This window comes from Platalea leucorodia, assembly GCF_965183815.1.
Source record: "Platalea leucorodia genome assembly, contig: HAP1_HAP1_SCAFFOLD_679, whole genome shotgun sequence".
In the NCBI taxonomy this organism is placed as follows: domain Eukaryota; kingdom Metazoa; phylum Chordata; class Aves; order Pelecaniformes; family Threskiornithidae; genus Platalea; species Platalea leucorodia.
This window is the reverse complement of record NW_028120967.1, coordinates 1-12,500: the sequence shown is the minus strand read 5'-3', so window position 1 is coordinate 12,500 and position 12,500 is coordinate 1. Positions and strand designations below refer to the sequence as shown.

At 46.4% G+C, this 12,500-nt stretch overlaps 1 long non-coding RNA gene across 28 annotated transcripts; it reads right to left on the bottom strand.

Moving 5' to 3' along the window:
* Nucleotides 1-2,719: 2,719 nt before the first annotated feature.
* Nucleotides 2,720-12,494, bottom strand: LOC309604353. 28 transcript variants are annotated; one of them, XR_014230853.1, is made up of 12 exons: nucleotides 12,272-12,494; nucleotides 11,804-11,976; nucleotides 9,827-9,965; nucleotides 9,280-9,600; nucleotides 8,874-9,128; nucleotides 8,687-8,759; nucleotides 8,527-8,619; nucleotides 7,275-7,310; nucleotides 6,922-7,101; nucleotides 6,787-6,844; nucleotides 6,160-6,687; nucleotides 2,720-5,998 (listed from the first exon to the last, which is right to left on the bottom strand). It is a non-coding gene; the product is annotated as an uncharacterized lncRNA (long non-coding RNA). The 28 variants fall into 28 exon arrangements; XR_014230857.1 differs by having other exon boundaries at nucleotides 2,721-4,094; nucleotides 4,293-6,687; XR_014230858.1 differs by having other exon boundaries at nucleotides 2,721-4,094; nucleotides 4,304-6,687.
* Between the last annotated feature and the right edge of the window lie 6 nt (nucleotides 12,495-12,500).

Here is a 12,500-nt window from a genome sequence, read left to right as displayed (position 1 = left end):
TCCTGACCTTTTGACCTCTCTAGCCCTGACCTTTTGCCCTTTTGACCCGTGGTTTTTTGACCTTTTGACCCCTGAGCTTTTGATCCCGACCTTTGACCTTTTGACTCCTGACCTTTTGTCCCTTTTGACCTGTTGACCTCTGACCTTTTGACCCCGACTTTTGACCTTCTGACACCTGGCCTCTTGAGCCTTTTGACTCCTGACATTTTGACCTTTTGACCCCCGACCTTTTGACCCTTTGGCCTTTTGATCCTTGATAATTTGACCCCTAACCTTTTGATCTTTTGACCCCTGAACTTTTGACCTTTTGGGCCTGACCTTTTGACCTTTTGACCCCCGACCTTTTGACCCTTTGGCCTTTTGATCCTTGATAATTTGACCCCTAACCTTTTGATCTTTTGACCCCTGAACTTTTGACCTTTTGGGCCTGACCTTTTGACCTTTTGACTCCTGACCTTTTGACCCTTTTGACTCCTGATCTTTTGACCCCCGACCTTTTGACCCTTCGACCTTTTGATCATTGACATTTTGACCCCTGCCTTTTTGTGCTTTTGACCCCTGACCTTTTGGCCTTTTGACCACGGCCTTTTAACTTTTGACCTTTTGGCAGCTTTGGCCCCAGCCTTTTGACCTTTTTGACCCTTCTAGCCCCGGCCTTTTGACCTTTTGACCTTTTGACCGTGACCCCTTGATCTCTTGAGCTGTGACCTCTTGACCTTTTGACCTGTGGCCTCTTGACCTCCTGACCTCTTGACCTTTGACCTTTGACCTCATGACGTGTGATCTCTTGACCTTTTGACCCCGACCCCTTGACCTGACCCTAAACCCTGACCCTAAACCCTGACCCTAACCCTGACCCTGACCTTCTGAGCCCTGACGTTTTGACTTTTTTGAGCCCTGACCTTTTGAGCCCTGATCTTTTGACCTTTTGAGCCCTGACCTTTTGAGCTTTTGGCCCTGACCCTTTGACCTTTTGGCCCTGACCTTTTGACTTTTTTGACCTTTTGAGACCTGACCTTTTGACCTCTGACCTTTTGCCCCTTTTGAGCCCTGCCATTTGACTCCCAGCCCCTTTGACACTTGACCCCTTGACCTTTGGCCCCCTGACCTTTGGCCCCTGATCCCCGACCTTTAACCCCTGACCCGACCTCTTAGTCTAACTGTAAACTCGACCTCTGACCCATCCTCTGATTCTGACCCCTGACTGTAATGACTGTGACCCTAATGAGTGTAACCCTAACCAGTCCTCTCAATCCTAACCCCGTCTCCAGATTCCATGTTGTAGCTGTAAACTCCTCTGTGGGCTGTGCTCAGCATATGTAGGGTGGTGGCTGTAAAATTTTATTATGTGCCTGATTTTTCAGTATGTTTTTAGTGTAGGTTTTGATTGTGGTGGTTTGGGTTCTGTTTGTGGTGAATTTGAGTTATTTCTGGTGTTTTTGTGGCACTTCCGGTTTTGTGGTGTGCATTTCCGGTTCACTTTTAGTGTTTTCTGTTTACTTCCAGTCAGAGGTAATAGCTTCCGGTCCATTTGGTGTTACTTCCGGTTCCTGCAGAGTCGTTACCGGTGTGTTTAGGGTCACTTCTGGGTCTCAGGAGGCTGTTTTTGTTGTTTTTCTGGTTACTTCCGCTGTTCTTGGAGGACTTCCACATCATAGAGAGCGACTTCCGGGTTTGTCTCGGTGGTCTGGAGGTCCTGCTCCATGATCCGGGAGGACTTCCGGGTTCGTCTTGGTGGTCTGGAGGTCCTGCTCCATGATCCGGGAGGACTTCCGGGTTCGTCTTGGTGGTCTGGAGGTCCTGCTCCATGATCCAGGAGGACTTCCGGGTTCGTCTCGGTGGTCTGCAGGTCCTGCTCCATGGTCCGGGAGGACTTCCGGGTTCGTCTTGGTGGTCTGCAGGTCCTGCTCCATGATCCAGGAGGACTTCCGGGTTCGTCTCGGTGGTCTGCAGGTCCAGCTCCGTGATCTGCAAGTGCTCCATCGGCCATTTTGGTGGTTTGTGTGAATTTTTTTTTTTTGTGGTTCTTATGTATTTTTAGCCTTTTGTGTGCTGTGTATAGTTTGGTGTGCATTATTGTGGTTGTATTTTTTGTTGTCTAGTTATGCTTTTGTTCTATATGTGGTGCTGAAAAAATTTTTTTACCTAATTTGCATAATTAATTGATTGATTTGCATAATGTGGTGTTAGTTCCCCTTCCACCTGGGAGGAATCAATGGTTATAATAATTTATGTCATTATTATTGTAATCATTTATTCCTCCCAGGTGGAAGGGGAAGAGGTGGTTATGTATATGTTTATCATGTATAAATAAAAAACCTAAAAATAATAAATCTGGTACAGCAGTAGAAAATGGCTCCTACCCTGGGAGTAATTTTTTTTTTTTTTTTTTTTTACTCCCAGGGAGTATACCATTTTCTACTGCTGCTTTTTTTTTTAATTTATTACTAAAAATTTGAAATACAGAGAAGACAACCACACACCCCCACCAACAAAGCAACTCAAAGACAGACACAAAGCAAGGAAAGTGTCCCACACCCAAAACCCAATATTTAAAAAGACAGAGTCACACCCAAAACAAAGACCCGCCCCAGAGGACAAAGACCAGCCAAACAACTTCTTATTACAACCATTTTTAAAGTTTTAATACAGACACAAGAGACAAAACCAACTAAACTGCAGCTTCCTATAACCGCTTTCAAAGTTTACATACAGACATAGGATATGAAACAGATCAAAGTACACCTTTAGAACTGGTTGTCGTAAATAGAGACATAGGATACAAAACTAACCTACCACCACTTTGAAAATGGTGGTAATACAAGTTTACACACAGATGTAGGTTACTAAACCTTGAGTACATTCAGTTCTAAAGTTTCCATACAGACATAGGATATAAAGTTTTATTGGGTTGGTTTTGTGACAACCATTTTCAAAGTTTACATACAGACACCAGAAACAAAACAGATCGAAGTACACCATTAGTAGATCCCATTCTAAAGTTTGAATACAGACATAGGATACAAAACCAGACCGAACAAAACTCGATGACTACCATTTGCAAAGTTTTAATATGGACTTACAATACAAAACAGATCCGAGTACACCTTGAGTACATCCAGTTCTAAAGTTTCCATACAGACTCAAAAACCAAAACTGGCCACACAAAACCTTGATGGCAACTTTAAAAATGATTTTAATAAAGACACAAGAGACCTACCAAAAACCTTTATTACATCCATTTTCAAATTTTTAATACAGACATAGGACACAAAACCAGACCCATCTCAAACCTTTGTTACAACCATTTTCAAAGCTTCCATACAGACATAGGATACAAAACTCAATTACGACCATTTTCAAAGTCTCTGTACGCACATAGGATACAAAACAGATCAAACTCAACCTTTATGACAACCACATCTATGGTTTTATTACAGACTCAGAACACACCAAACAACTACTTTAATAAAACCTGTTTTAAAGTTGTAATAAAGACACGAGAGACACAACTGATCAATCTATCACAACCGCTTCTAAAGTTTCAATACAGACATAGGATACAAGACTGACCAAACAAAACTCTGTTACAACCACTTTCAAATTTTAAATACAGACATAAAATACAAAACTGACCAACCAAAACTCTACTATAACTGTTTTCAAAGTTTAAATACGGACATAGGATACAAAACAGATCAAACAGCACCTTAAAAATAACCGGTTTTATAGTTTCAATACAGACTCAGAACACAAAGCAGACCTTCCAAAACATTTAGGACAACTTTATTAAAACCTTTTCATTTTAATATACCTTAGAACCCTAATAATGGCAAGCTTTGCTATTATTTCTACACCAAATGGAAAATATGTATATTCTAAGTGAAGGGAACATAGACATCTAGACAAATGCAGACAATAGTGAGTTGGAACAAAATACAAGGGGGGCCCTCCTGTTGAGTCATGAGGTTCGGAACGGACCCCCTTGCTTTCTAAACTCCTTCTCAGAGAGGAGCCTAGGTGCGGCTGGATCCAATCCTAGTCCCAGACTTGGTCGATGGTTTATGGCTAAGGATTATTCCACTCCAGCGGCACTGCAAAGGGGGTTCACAGTCAAGAAAACATTGCTGGAATTTAACTCTACCTAATCATTGGTTCATTTAACATTTACAAAGTGATTACAAAGGATTTACTACAATATTGGTATCATGATGCACACACACACACACGCTAAGCCTAGTCATGGCTCACAAACTTGGCAAAATACTCACAATAAGCATATATAAAGGTACCTAGTACAAACCTAACCCTCGAGTTCATGAAATGCATCAAACAATGATCTCGATGGGCAAGGGTCAACTCTCGAGGAGCAAAAAGCAGAGGAGATCGGTCCAGATCCCATCGTCCAGCCTTCCATACTCAGACTGTGCAGTTTCGAGACGCATCCCGCTCGTAGAGAGATGCTGGTGGGGCCCGCTGCGGTCCAGGAGAGCTCAAATGGTCTCACTCTGTTCCGCTGTTTATAGGGTTGACAGATGATTGAACTCAGGCATTGTTAAATTTTTGTCCCATTGCCAAAATCCAGGTCAGTTATTGCTGTGGTTCTCCAAAAAAACAAAAACCAACCCTGCTGATGGAAAAACTAAATTCCCCAACTAGAGTTTTTCATTTTCATGTCTAAATGTCTGAAAAGCAAAAATTTAAAACTCCACACAGACCCTACAAAGAAACAAAAATCCACCACACATTCATGATAGGTTAGATGCATTCAAAACACACTGTTCATTCAACTACCGCACAAACCACACCTCAGTCTCACCCAATCCGTTCTGCCACTTGCACGCCACAACACACAGTCGCCCCACATCTGCCACGCTCCCCGGGAATGGTGTTCCCTGGGGCCTCGAAAAAAATCGCCCTGCCTGCAAAAACCCCGGTCCGAGCCTGACCTCCGCCCAAACACTGGCGATGAACATTGCCTCGCAGAGCGACCGGGACCAGGGAAAAAATACCCAGCTGAGGGAGAAAAAAAAAAAAAATCCCCCAGGTTTTTTTTATTCACATAAAAGAATTACTCTCAACATTATCTACAACCTGCAATAAAATACTTCACACATGCAAGGTTAGGCACATTCACAAACTAAACACTCCTTCAACCACCGCTCACTCAAAACACAATCGTTACACCACCCACCCACCACTATGGCTCTTCACCCAGCTTCTAGAGCCGTCCCTGGAACAGCCTCGCCGTGCACCTCTAAACAACGTCACAGATCCATACCATTACCAAGTTACGGCTTCCTTTTCAGCAAGCCGAGGAAGACGCTTTGCTACGTGCCCCGATCCTGCTCCTTCATCGCTTGGATTTGTACCCTCTGGTGACACTCGCCTGAGGCTTTTCACCAGGGATCCAAATAGCACTGGGCCACCTGCTAAACACAATTAAAGGGACTCTAGAACACACTTGACAATACCTACCAGCTATCCAAAACAAACAAACAAACAAAAAAAAAAAACCACCAACCCACAACACGCCCAGATAACCTCCACCCAAACAAGCCACCCTAATTAAACCAGGTAAAGCAAGTGACCTGGATGCTGACCAAACCCCAGATACCCCTGAAAAGCACCTCCCTCATGGCTCTGCTCATTCCCACAACACATTATTAAATGAGTACAACCTACTGTGACAGGTTGTCAGTCCCAGATGACTGTACAATGTTTGCCTCAACAGTCTAGGCATAGCAACACAGTAACCATAGACTCTTATGGCTATTCCACCTACCCCCTGACTCCACACCCCCCAGGCAGGGCAGCTCCACACATACACACTCACTCACTCACTCATTCTCTCTCTCTCTACAGAACGCTACAAACAACATGCCTCAAAGATGAGAGAGAACTCTCGGCAAGAGGAACAACACCCAGATCGATGATGCCATCCGGCAACATGACCTCCGGGACCATGAGGGCAATGTGACGAGGCTCTACAGCAGCCCTAGAAAGAGAGTGGAAAGTCACAGCCCCTCACAGGAAGTCACTCTCAAAACTGAGAGGACGTAGGCGCAACAAGCCCAGCTTCAAGACCTAAGAACATAAGGATGCAGGCAAGAAAGCCCAGTCCACAAAAATGGATGGCAAGAGAGCACAGATGCTCACGCAGCCAAGAACGATGCCACAAAATAGGACCGCCTGGAAACCTCCGAGACGCCAGATTGATCCACACCGTATGCTTCTAACGCCAGAAAAGAAGCACCCAATTGGCCCTATGCCGACGATCGCAGCTGTTCGAGATGGTAGGGGTGATGCCTGAGGCACGTTCCGCCCTCCTTAGGTGCAAAGATGACTTCGAGACCCAAGGAAGGCCTAAGACACAGAAGACAGACCACACAAACTGCACAACGACAGACACAGCCTGGAACTGCCCTGCCTGGCACACACTGGCATCATGCTGAAGACTAACCTGCTCCCTTTACCTGCCAAGAGGGGACCGTTCCCAGACAGCCCTCTCCCATGCGCTACCTTTAAAACCCTTTCCTGCAATTGCCAACCTTGTCTCCTCACCCCCTTCCCAGTGTCGGCCCCTCAACTTATCTTTCAGAGGGCTGGGGAACTGCACCCATCTTTGACAACACACACATTGGCTAGCTGATATTTTCCTGCGGTCACCAGGTTCCTCTTCCTCATCTGCAGAACAAAACCCCACAGCACCAGCAGTAAGCATCGTGGATACCAACGTCTTCCACACCACCTGCACCCTCAGAAGTGCTGTGGCACTCTGCTCACCTCCTCCACACCAATTCCAGAGTCGGAGGCTGCATCATTCCTTGTGGCACCTAAAATGCTAAGAGACACAAAATAACCATTGCACTTGTGAAAAGTCACCAGTCCCACACTCCTCCTCTCTACTTCCCACCTCACCTCAAATGTTCATCCGATTCCAAAGACAGCCCACACAGAACCTGCAAAACCAAAGATAAAAGCTTCACTGAGTTGCCACAGGATACTTCACTCTCAGGCACCAACAGGCCCACAACTGCCTCAGTTTCTCAGACCGCTCATCAAAGTGCTGCTTCACTCCTCTGACACTACATGCATCATCTGCAAAAATAAAAGCAAACACATGTCAAGATACTACCCAAAACAAAAGCCTCCCACATGGCTTAACACCTTCAAAATAAAGCAAAAAAACCAAACCATAAGCTAGTCATATAGCCACCAGTTACACCTTCCCTCTAATACCACACACCGACCCACTTTCTTACAGTGCTCACCTCATCTCTCCTCCATCACCCTGCACGGCTCTGCATCTGCAAAAGGAGTAATATCGAACAAGTTGCCCAGATGCAGAGCGATAGCTTAACAGTTCCAGAGGTCTTGTTCCCATTTAGGAATACCATCTAGAGCCCAACTACAGCCTGCCATTAAAAGAAATATGAGAAAGAAAAGAACTCAAACATTAAGCCCTACACATACAAGCCTTAACACCTTTGAGATTCAATCTGCTCAACTAGCAGCACCCTAGTGCCACTCCCAGACGGCTCTGGTCATCCCCTCAGCACCCGCAAAATGCTACGGGAATTACCGTCCTCGCCTGCTGCTGATGGCTACTTGCTCTGAGATGGGCTGTACAGCCTTTGCCAAAGCAGTCTAGGCATATTAACATTAACCATACGCTCTTGGTGCTAATCTTCCCCTGACTCTACCATCACTACGCCCCCAGGCAGAGCAGCTCCAACCCAGACACATACACACACAGACTGACACCGCACATAAACGCTACAAACGACGCGACTCAGAGATCTAAGAAAACCCTTGGCAAGAAGAACGACTCCTGGCTCAGAGATGCTGTCAGTCAAGAAGATCGACGGGGCCGTGAGGAAGAATCTATGGCAGCCCCAGAAAAGTCGAATGCCGTCGCCAGCGACAAAAAGATACATAAAAAGATATGTCCATAACTGGGACAATGGATGTGTGAGAAGCCAGGCTTAAAGACCAAAGAACGTTAAGACGCAGGGAAGAAGTCCCAGAAAAGGGCTCCGGGAAAACAGACTGCTCTTGAGCACCGATGCTGCCTTAATCACCACCGCAAAAAGATGACTATCTGTAAACTTCTAATAAGCGAGACATTCAAGAGATCTCCACATGTTAGACTTAAAAAGTGAGAAAGGAAGCGTTCAGTTAGCATTACATTGATGAGCCGAAGCTTGCAAGACCCCTGATATTGCTACCAATGTGCCTGCTGGGCACAGAGAATGGAGACATCAAGGCCTGAGTAAGGTATAGTATGAGACACAAGACAGACTACAAAGACTACACAGTAACACAGACACAGGCTGGACCTGCCCTGCCCGGCAGCTGCTCCTGTTTTATAGAAAGGACCCCATGCCCTCTCTCTGCCCAAACATGCCCCATCTCAAACCACCTTCTCCGCTACGCTGATTTTAAAACCCCTGCCTGTCCCACCGGCGCTTTGCCCACCCGACCGACCACCTGCACAAAGATAGCATTGGCCCCTCGACTTGCCTTTCAGAGGGCTGGGAGTCAGAAACCATCTTTTAAAAAGACCACATAGGCTACCTAGGATGTTGCTGCAATCACCCAGATCCTCTTCATCATCTGCAAACATGGAGTGCCAGTCAGCATCACACCAGTCAACACTGACCTCTTCCGCAATGATGCTCACCTCAGAAGCACCATGGCATTCCGCTCGCTCCTGGTCTAATGCCAGATCTTGTGGCCAGCATCACCCATGGCACCTATAAGATCAGAGATGCAAAGCGATCGTTGAGCCTGGAAGCGGTCACCCGCTCACAAACTATTTTACACACCTCAAAAATAACTGCTGCTATGGTTTGCTGTTCATTGCTCACCTTGCCCGACAAGCTCAGGATAGACATCCTGCTTGGCATGTAGTTTTGTGAGTCGCTTTATGCCTTCAAAACAGCGTTAGCTAGTCGCATAGGTGCTGACAGGGCTACCCCAGTAGCCACAAGCCAGACTCATCCTTTCCCTCAGCTTGCTAACACAGCTCCGCTCGCCTCCCAGGCCGCGCCTCTGGGGTCAGCATCAATGTCAGGTGCCTGCTCGTATCGTCGGTCTGTCTCTAATGACTCGGGAACTGTAACCTTTGATACCGGGTGTCCGTGATATTTCTGACGGCCTCCCATGTAATAAACGGCTCCCCAGTCTGGGACCATGTTTTGCATGTCCCAGCCCCTCCCCACCCCCATGATGAATAAATATCAAACAGAACAAATAAGGACTCTACTTCACCACCTTGGCCTCCAAAAGAAGCTTCCTTCCTGTGCTGACAGGCAACACCGATACCCTGCTGCTGTTCCTCAAATGTGGGCTGGCCCTCGGATGCCTCTACTGCCAAAGGAAGAGAAAATGATTACGCTCTTACAATGCACCCCATCCTCCTCTTGTTCTTCGAGAAATCAAAAGAAAGCTACCGTCCCCAATCGCTACGTAACAGGAGTCTGTGCTGGAGGTGGCTGAGCCCATCCCCGTAAATGGAAAACTCTGCTATGACCCTGCTTTGCCTTGTGGCAACAGCACCTGCCATCAGGGTGCCCCAAGCCCATTCGTGACTCCCTACAAAAATCAGATACGATTAGGTCAAAACACCTGGCAAATAAGACATGACCTAAAAACACGCATACCCCACCTTATCCCAAAATCAGTCAGATAGCTGGCTTCCTCCCACACGAAACTCACATCTTCCACAAATACACAAAACAGAATAACGACACCAAACATCATAAAATCCTTACCCTCTGACACACTCTGAAAGGGATTAGTGCACCCACATAATACTCACACTATTGACCCATGTACCAGACTTCCTCAGGGCCAGACCTGCAAACACAGGAGGAATCCTGACGTTACCTTCCAAGATGCCCCAGAGCACCGCTCCCCTCTCTGCTGCTCCCGTCGTGGGAAAATGCCGGTGAGGGTAACTACGAGAGAGAAAAAAAAAAAAAAAAAAAAAAAAGACAGAAAAGAGAGCCACAGGGACCTGGATGTCAAAAGAAGACCTGACTTCACATGCAGGAATAAACAACAGAAATCCTGCAAAAGAAATTTTAACCAAAACCCAGAAAATATGAAAAACCCAGGAACCTCAAAAAAGCTCAGAACATCGTACCATGCAGCAACTGAGACTGCCCAATGGACAATGCCATGAGGACGAGAGGTCCGCCACAAGAGCGGCTCAAGACCCTTGAGCCCGATGACCTACAAAGCCCCTTAGGGAATTACAGCAGCCGTCTGCCAATGGAGAAACCACAACGGTGTGACACGGCGACTCAGAGATCTGAAATGGACACCTTACAACTACAGAAACTGATGCTAAAACCACTATAAACAAGAATATTATTGTCATGACCGACACTAGAGCAAGCCTCCTTGGGCGCTCAAGGAAAAAGGCAAAAAGAGAATAATAGAAAAAGCTTGCATGCCCAGGACTGCGATAAAAGACACGCCTCTCCCTGGAGATTTTTAAGAGCACAAATAACACACATCCTCTTCTCCAAGAAATACAAAGGAAGACAGCAACACAAGCCTGCACTGGAAATACTTAAAATACTTAAAACACTGAAAATCTTAAAAGCGAGAGCACTGAAGAAAGACAAAAAAATAATGTAAAATAAATACAACAAATGGGATAAAAGTGGACAAAAAATTTTAAAAGCAACAGGGATTAAGGAACTAAGGACAAAATCAAAATATAGCAATGGCGAACTAAAACAGAGACGATGAAAGAAAATCTAAAAAGTGACAGCACTAAGAAAAGACAACAAATAATTAAAAGAGGACACCGAGTGGAAAACAAGTAGGAGTAGAAAGAATATTTAAAAAGCAATATGCAATACGGAAATAAAGAGAAAAATTGAAAAATAGGGACAGCGAACTGAAACAGAGGTGTAGAAAGAAAATTTAAACAGCAAAGGCACTAATAAAGACAAGAAATAATTATAAAATTAAGACAGTGAACAGAATAAAAGTAGACAGAAAATTTTAAAAGCAACAGTGATTAAAGAAATAAGGGAAAAATTAAAAAGTAGCGATGGTGAACTACAACGGAGACGTAGAAAGAAAATTTAAAAAGCAAAAGAATTAAGAACAGAGAGGAAAAAACCTTTAACATAGGGCCAGCAAACTAAAGACATCGAAACAAAATTTTAAAAGTAATGAAGTAGAGGACATGCAGAAGAAATAAAAACCATGGACACGGAACTGGATAAATGGAGACATAGAGAGAAACTTTAGAAAGCAATGGGGTACTGGCCATACGGGTAAGAAGTTAAGTATCAGGAGAGGGGGCTGGATAAACAGCCATCAGGAAAGGACATTGGAAGAGCGACGGGGCGTAGAGTAAAGGCAGTCACTGAAAACAGAGACAGGTCTCTGGGTAGAGGGAGATCTAGAAATGCAATTTTCACAAGCAATTGGGAAAAAGGCAGTGTGGGAAGAATGAAATAATAGCGGATGAGGAGCTGGAAAGGGAGAGGCACAGAAAAGAAATGGAGAAGGCGACGGTGTACAGGGCAGTGCTAGCAGAAGAGCAAAAAGCTCTGGGGAGCTGGGCAGCCCAAAAGGGAGACAGAGGCAGGGACAGGCAGAAGGCAGGCAGGGATCTGGAGAAGCATGGCAGGGATGAGCGTGACGCACAGAATGGGATGCATGACTCACTGCAGCTCCTGGCACCAGCAGGAGACCTTCACCGCCCCTAGGCTTCTCTCTCTACCTCTGACCCTTCCTCCTCCATAGTGCCAGCTGCCCAACCCTCACTCACCCAGGAGTAGGCAGCAGGTACCCCGACGCTCCTCTCCCACGAGGCTTCCCGGGTGCATGGTGGCTCACGCATGCGGCCAACAGAGGCACCGAGCTCCCAGCTCCATATGCTGGTGGTGTGCTTTGTCAGGGATGGCTGGAGGGATCCTTCTTTGCTGTGGGGATCGGCCTTTCCTTGCTGGAGCAGCTGCCTGCGGAAGCCCCTTTGTTTCGCTCCTCCCGCAGGTAGATGTACCCAGGCAGCCCCTCACCAGCTAGAGCCCCTTGGCACAGCAGAGCCAGCCCCATCCTCAGCCGTACCAGCTGCACCTGGGACTAGGCTAGCCAGCCTATCCCAGCCTGCAGCCTTTTTAACCCTTGACCCAGCCCCATCTTTACCTCACCAGTCCCACCTGGGCTGCCCTAGCTGGAACCCATCAGGAACCAAGGGCCATCACCCCAGCTCCACAGCACATCACTCCGTGATGACCCAACCACAGCCGCTCACCCAGAGCCCAGTGGCTGGAAACGCATCTGGGATCACAAAGGAGGCAGCAAATGTTTGTTCCTTCACGCACGTCAGAAATCCCAGCAATGAGTTGGCTACAAGGCTTGGTGCCCAAAGGCAGAAGGGCAGAGGGAAGAGAGGGAAGAGGAAAGCAGAAGGAAGGACAGAGGGAGGCAGAGAAGAGGTGTAGGACAGGGAGCCAGAAAATGGG